This window comes from Lampetra fluviatilis, chromosome 4 (assembly GCF_964198595.1).
Source record: "Lampetra fluviatilis chromosome 4, kcLamFluv1.1, whole genome shotgun sequence".
NCBI lineage: Eukaryota > Metazoa > Chordata > Hyperoartia > Petromyzontiformes > Petromyzontidae > Lampetra > Lampetra fluviatilis.
Genome location: NC_136278.1, coordinates 19,597,511 through 19,605,179, shown reverse-complemented (window position 1 = coordinate 19,605,179; position 7,669 = coordinate 19,597,511). Strand labels below are relative to the sequence as shown.

Sequence of the window (7,669 nt, the reverse complement as noted above, 5' to 3'; positions counted from 1 at the left end):
GAAATGACATTTCAAATTGAAAGAAAGGTAAGTGTCTCCCTGTTCAAGCAGTGTTGGGCAGTGTTCACTTCGCTGGTGGCCAGAAGCCAGTGGTGACGATTCCCCATACTTATGGTGGGGGACGGTATCCCTGTAAAACTACCACTATTACATTCCAACAAAGAAGTACAGACTTTATTAATTTTATAAAACAGTTGGAAAAAAAATGCTGAGGCAAATACCAACCAGGATGTAATGTGTTTGCATGACGACGCAACTTTGGGCATATGTCTACAAGGTATCCAATACACAGCGTTGAAAGCCCTCGAAAAATAAAACGTGAATAGCCCACCGCTTCCCACCTGCTAACACCCACGTGATAATAAAGATGCTGAAACGTCATTATTTGAAAAGAATCAAGTTCACATTTGCATACGGATGTATCCGCCAGTTGGACTTCCCTATTGTGCTCGCCCTTGGAGGTCTCATGTGAGCAGTAGATTCTGTATAAAAGCAAAGAGATCTCAACAGCGAGACACGGCAGTGGAGAGGATTCACTCGTGATCGAGAAGCTCCAAGTCATCAATTAACCATGCTCGCCTTTTTCGTCTGCGCTGCTCTGCTGGTTGGAGGTGAGTACTCCTCGTGCTGACACGTTGAGCTGCTGAGTGATTGCAATGCACGCATTTGATTTAGTGGAGCAACCGTTAAATCTTATTCAGGAACTGGACTCAGTTCTAGAAGCAGCTCCTAGCACCAGACATACCTAAACGCCTTTTGGCTGTACCCGGATATCGTAAAAATCTTCCATTAATTGCCAAATACTTAAATATTATCTATGGCACGAATGTTGGGCCCTCTGTGGATTCCTTCCGATGGGGCCTGAACCCTGTGGGGATGTCCAAAAACCAGAAAACGCGACCCCAAGCCTTTAATACCACGGCGTGGAAAACTATCTTAGCTAATTGGAAGCACTACTAACCCCCTTCCTGGAGACATTGGAATCGATTATTATAAACTAAGGCCGCAATGGAGCACCTTTACTTAATAACCCCATATAACACGGATCACCTGCGGGCAATACGATGATGAATCCGAACAGGTGATCCAGGAGAAATGGTGAGGAGGTGGAGGAACAGGCCTCGCCTTATTGTGAATATACTCTGAATAAGAGTAGTTCCTAGGAGGGGAATGGGCGGATCAGGGCTTCAAGTGCTCTCTTTTACACGTCACTCGTTATTTTGGCTAGACCACATGGGTTATAAACGGATGCCGATATACCCACAATAACCCCTGGTTGAGGAGAAAACAACTTACCCAGAGGGCACAACTCCTGGATATGCCAACCCCTGATATGCCCTCTGTCATGGTTGCGGTTTTGGGTTTTATATAAAACATTATATGTGTAATGCGGGCGAAAGCGACCTTCCGGATGTGACGTCACGAGGAGGCGGAGCCAGGTGACGTGGGTGAAAGGTAGGGGGTCCTTAAGCGGGTAAACCGGAAAGAGAGGGCAGTCGGGGTGTGAATGGAAAGGTGTGGGGCCACGCGGGCGTACGAGCCGAGGGGGTACCGTCAGAAGCGGGAGCCAACCCTGGGAACAGTAGGGAGCTACTGGGAGGTGTAAAGCTGCAGATAGAGATAGGCAGTAAGGCTGTGTGTGAGGGGCAGCGGGGTGGCTGCCAAGAGTCGCAGGAGCGACGAGAAGGCGAGACAGCACGGGGCTGTCAGAGCTGCAGCAGGAACAGCCAAGGGAGCTGTGTGAGAGTACAGCAGCGGAGCTGCTGTGGGGCTGCAAGAGCGACAAGAACAGCAGCGGGGCTGCTGATGTGGACTGGAGTGACATCGGAACCAGCACAGAGAGAATAAGAGAGACAGCCGTGTGGGAACGCAGTACGGACCGAATAAAGGACACTGAGCCAGAGATCGTGGTCAAGTCTTTTATTACATATGTAAAAGAAGCTCCTGTAACGTGGAGTGAAACATCGGACACCATGTAGAACAGTACAAGGTTCAACCCAAAAACACATTAGAGAGATTTATGTGGTATTGTTTGTGCTATTGTTTGCGTTAGTGCTATTGTGTATAGTATTGTGCGTGTTTGCTATTGTGTATAGTATTGTGCGTTTTTGCTATTGTTCCTTACAGCTGAGGTGTCTGCTCAGAGCTGTGGGATCGCAGCGTATCCCCAGATCCGCGTGGTGAACGGCGTCGAGGCTCGCGCCACTCCTGGCCTTGGCAGGTAACGGCAGAGGCTGAATAACAGCCATCACAGCCGCACGATTCATTGTCAGTCGATCTCAGTGCAGCAGCATCCATTGTTGCGCATGCCACGTAGAGGCCCTCATCCAGCAGTAGATTGACAAAAGGGCTGCATGTGTGCACCATGAAATAGTCAGATCTTCCATTCTTCTTAATGACGCTGAATCATTGACTATAATGGGAAAGTGGAATCGCAGTGTTTAACGCACTGCACTATGAACGAGGGTACCTGGGTTACATTCCCTGCGACTGCTAACATCAGTGGCGAGTGAATTCCGAAACAGTACCGGATTACACCCCTTCACAGCCAGCTGTGACTAGCATTGTGAAGCAGTGGATTGACAAAAGATCTAAGTTCGAACTGTATTATTTGACAATAAAATTGGACTGAGTCCTGGAAAAATGACTGTAACTACCACCACTTCGCTGTGTGTGCATTACAGGCGCTCGTGCAGAGGTACTCTGGAGGAAGATGGGTCAACTACTGTGGAGGAACCCTCATTGATAGTCAATGGGTGCTCACCTCTGCCAGCTGTTTCACGTGAGTCACGGCACCAGTGGCGTCGCTATTGTGTGTGCAGGCGGTGCAGCTGCACCGGGGCCCAGTTACTGTACAGTATTTTCCTGTACTACATTACGACCACCGAAGGTGGTCGTAATGTAATGGTGTTAAAGTGAAAATATCATGCTGTAACTCGCACTATTTATGTTTAGTAATTCCTCACTGCAATCTTTACAGGTGTAAGTGATTAAGACCGTCCGTCGCTCTGTTTTCTCCCCACATCCACCACAACGTGCAGGAGTGGCTACAGCTACAGGGTGGTGCTGGGAAAGCACAGTGTGTCCACATCCGAGTTCGGGGAGGTCACCCCTCCATTAAGCCTGGCCGTCTGGCATAGCTACTGGAATCCCAGCATCCCGGCGAATGGGTGAGAACGCACATGGGCTACGTGACACCATGATATTCAGAGTTGCAATAGACAGATACAACAACAACAACCAAGCCATTCGCCACTAAGTGGCGGTGACGTCACCACGACGCTTGTGCCAGATACACATACATTCAAACAGTCATGCATATGATAAATTCAGACGGACAAGAGACAGATTATAACTTTTTCACTCACAAAGCTCCTCATTGACACTGCCTTGAAGTGCCAAAAAATCTCATTTTAATATAACTAGAATTTTGACGACCTATGGCCGCCTTTTTCTAACTCCTGCCTTCAAATGAAATGCAGACTATTGAATGTGGGGTGTATAGGCATATATGCCTCCAAAAGAAATGGGTATTTTTTGGGGGGGGGCGGAGTCAAAATATTTTGGGGGGGTCGGCAATTGTTGTAAACTTGTTGGATCAACTTTTTACCCCCACATCTGCGGGGGGGGGTTCACTTTCTCTATCTCTTTGATGCAGCCTCCTTCTGAAAGGCTCTAATAATTATTTAGATGACAGATAAACAAATGGACACATGGAACGCTGGTGCTTTTATAATAGATATTTCAGGGAATGGTAATTTTTCAACTGGAAATGTTATGATAGAAGGCAGTGATAATGACAAGGCGATTAGTTGTTTTGATTTGTACTCGTACGCGCTGAACCCCCATTGCTTGGTGTTATGTTCGGTGTTGAGCTTCGCATCACGGCTGCCCCTGTCTCAATCCCCCACAGGTACGACATCGCCATGTTCAAGATTGCTTCGCCCGTGGCTCTCTCCAGCAAAGTTCGCCTCGCCTGCCTGCCCAGCGCCAACCAGATACTGTCCAACAACTACCCGTGCTACGCCACGGGCTGGGGATCCCTCGACAGTGAGTACCGTTCACTCAGTGTCCATTCAGCCCAACGTGACAATTTCCCCTGCAGATTAACGAGATGAAGATGGCTGAGAAACTGTCACAAGTCACATTCTAGGGTTGATTCAGCCCTTAATATTTTGGGGGTTGAAAAAATGAACACAACTCTGCATAGTCAGGAGTGGGAAATAGCCTGCCAGTAGGGTGGCGGTGTTGCTATGTGGCCTTTCCCTTCTGAGCATAAAGACAGCGACGGTTCGCTTGGGGAGCGCCTGTTAACGCCACCTAACTCAGATGTTTCACCAACGCTCTTCATCTCCACATTGTCTGTGCGCGTGAGCAGCCAGCGGCCCCTTCCCCAGCGCGCTGCAGCAGGCCAGCCTGCCCGTGGTGGACTACGCGACGTGCAGCCAGCCCAGCTGGTGGGGGAGCAGCCTGAGGAGCAGCGTGATCTGCGCGGGGGGCAGCACCCGCTCTGCGTGCTATGTGCGTACCGAGCGCAACGCGAGCCAACCCGCATCAATTCCTTAACGAAAATTACTGATGAGAATAGTTGTCAACAAAATGTTTCTTTAACATCTTAATTTAGTCAACAGTGACTGTGAGTGGACAACAATCACCAAGCATGGTGATAACTGTGACCACTGAGATCACTGATTGGCTGACCTGGTAATTAAGGGGGAGCGAAGGGGGCGCACATTCACCCCAATAAATAATAACTCGGGTCGACAAATAGTGTGACTGTTTTAATTGCCTCGAGTAACAGAATGACTAAATTAAATCCACGGACACTAAGAATGTATTAAAATCCCCACAGACTAAGTTAATGCATGACTTTATTAACACAAATCAAATGTTGACTTGTCATATTTGGTAGCCAGACACTGCCACGTGTATCTAGCTGCCAGAGTCGTATGGGGCAAGACACAGAAAGGCGTTTTAGGCAATGGGAGGGATCAGACTTCGGGTTGTGCGATATAACTCCGTTATTTAGCAACACGGTCCGGACGAAAGCACACTTGCAAAGTTTGATCATACAGACACCGATACAAGAGCTCCAATCTCCTGTACTGAACCTGCCAGCACCCACCAACATATCCCGTTGCTGCTTTACTCAGTTAACGGAGATGCATGTCTATCCTCTTGTATGCATCACAGGGTGATGGAGGTGGCCCACTGAACTGCCAGCGGTGGGACAATGCCTGGGTGGTGCAGGGAATCACCAGCTACATATCATCTCTGGGCTGCAACACGATCCGCAAGCCCACTGTGTTTACCCGCGTGTCAGCCTACACGAGCTGGATCAGCGCTGTGAGTGCCGATGATGTCAATGTCAAATTGTCAATGTTATTTCCATGATCTTGCTGTCAATGTCAATATTGATGCTATTAATATAGCGATGTCATTGTCATTATCATGCAAATGGTAGTCAAAATCATTGTTAATACCACGTCACTGTCAATGTCGTTTTTGTTATTGCTCTTATAAATATTAATGTTATTGTCAATGTTGATATTGTAAATATCAATGTGTCACCTACAACCTTTTGATTAATCAGGGAAACGTTATACGGATGGGGCATATGTGGAGGATTGAAATGGACATGTTACCAAGACAAGCATTGAAAGTGGAATTCAGTGGTCAAAAACTAAATGGATACATTGAAACCACAAGATGAGTCAGGTGTTGAGTGCAAATTGAAGCGATGGCACAGTGTGATGACCTTTTAATCAATCATAAAGCAAAGGAGGCATGAGGAATCAGTGTGGCTAGTCTCGTCCATGGTATGATTGCTATCATGTTCGTTATCTGTAGGTACTGACTTTCAAACACCACCCATTTTCCGTTTCTCCCGCAGGTCATGAGCGTGTACCGTGAAGCCCCAAAGCTCGCGGAGGGAGAGCAGAGCGTCAACAGTGGAGTTAATGCCACAATTTCCGCATTCAAGAAGCCGCAGGCTTAAACCTTCGCCCTCTTTACACCAATGCTACCAATAACCCTAGAATTACATTTTCTTGTTACGGGTATTCCCTGTTTCAATGTGAGACCGAGCATGTGAGCATAGAATGGGTGGTTCGATTAACTGAGTTTGTTTGGCCATGCCAGACATGTTTACCAGTGTTAATGATAACACAATTTGGCATTTAGATCAGATGTTGAACAATTCGTTATTTTGAAATATTTTGCAATACCAACATGAAAACTTAACATCCAGTAATGAATATACATCTTTTAAATTGAACGTCCACCATGACACTGTCCTTTTCATACCAAGTTAAAATCTTCTATTTTTGTATAGACACTGTTAAAAAAAATATTGCATATACAATACCATTCGACTGATTATAAATGCTAAATTTGAACAAGCCACTAAATTTGCAAATGATGTATTCCCAAGCAACAGTTGGAGTTGCAAGCTCACCGGACCATTGGATCACCTTTAAATGTGTATTGAGTCTTTTGAAATAAATGTCATTAAGTTTCAATATATCGGTCAAGGTAAGGTAGTATGTGAAATTTCTTACAATATCGATTGAGTCAGAATTGGATCATATCATGGTGTTTTGTGGGAAGAGAGTTGATTGAGGGTCATACAGCATTGTAAAGAGAATGTATTTTTAAATGATGCATGTCTTTGATGTGTTTTGTTAATTTGTCATACTGCAGTGAGCTCTATATATTTCTAATCTCATGGTGTATAGTTTGGATTGGTGCAAAATAAAAATGCCAACAAATCTGATTGAATGAATTTACTAGTGGACTGTTGTATGTATTGTTGTGAAAAAAGTATATAATAAAAGAAAAAATACGAAATTATGCAAATTAGGCTAAATAATGAAATGTGTGTGCAATTAATGTTAATTGGTGTTAATTGAGTGTAAAGGTAACGTGATGAATTATGTGTGATAAAATGCGTGTAAAATGTTAAGTGAAAATGTATGTGTATGATGTGTATTATCAACGTGTTTGTGTGCTGAGTGTATGTGTATTAAATTTCGATTTAAAGCTTTCGTGACTGCAGGGATTCATCTTCTTGGTTCTTTCGGTAAAGTCACGTAGAATGGAAATAATAAAATAATAAAATAAAACATAATAAAATAATTCTCATTACGTTTCGGCCACAACGCAAGCAGCCGTCCTCAGGTGAAGACCAGGTCTGTCGGGGAGACAGCGTCTCCCCGACAGACCTGGTCGTATAATGTTTTATTTATTATTTTATTATTTCCATTCTACGTGACTTTACCGAAAGAACCAAGAAGATGTATGTGTATTATTATTAATGTGTGTGGGTTTGTATTATGATCAATGTGTGTGTGTAGTTACGTGTATTATTGTTGGTTCTTTCGTTGGCTAGGGGGATGTATTGTGTGTGTGTGATGCTTGGCTTCGTGATCTAGGAGTGTATTACCAAACGTGATAATACAATTGTAGTGAGTTCTTGGAGACACTCGTAGAGGCCACATATTTATTATATATAACGCACAACAGTAACAGCCCTCTGTACAGCCTAGGAACGCAGCCTCCGATCCCAACGTGCCTAACACCGGCTACGCTCTCAGGTCCTCCGGCTACAAACTACCTAGGGGAGGCTACCTGACCCGACCCATCCAAGGTACGGGTCGCGACCACTGGC

At 45.3% G+C, this 7,669-nt stretch overlaps 1 pseudogene; it reads left to right on the top strand.

Annotated features, from left to right (window-relative positions):
• Window positions 1–571: 571 nt before the first annotated feature.
• On the top strand, window positions 572–5,998 carry LOC144931308 (chymotrypsin-like elastase family member 2A; annotated as a pseudogene).
• The last annotated feature ends 1,671 nt before the right edge of the window (window positions 5,999–7,669 follow it).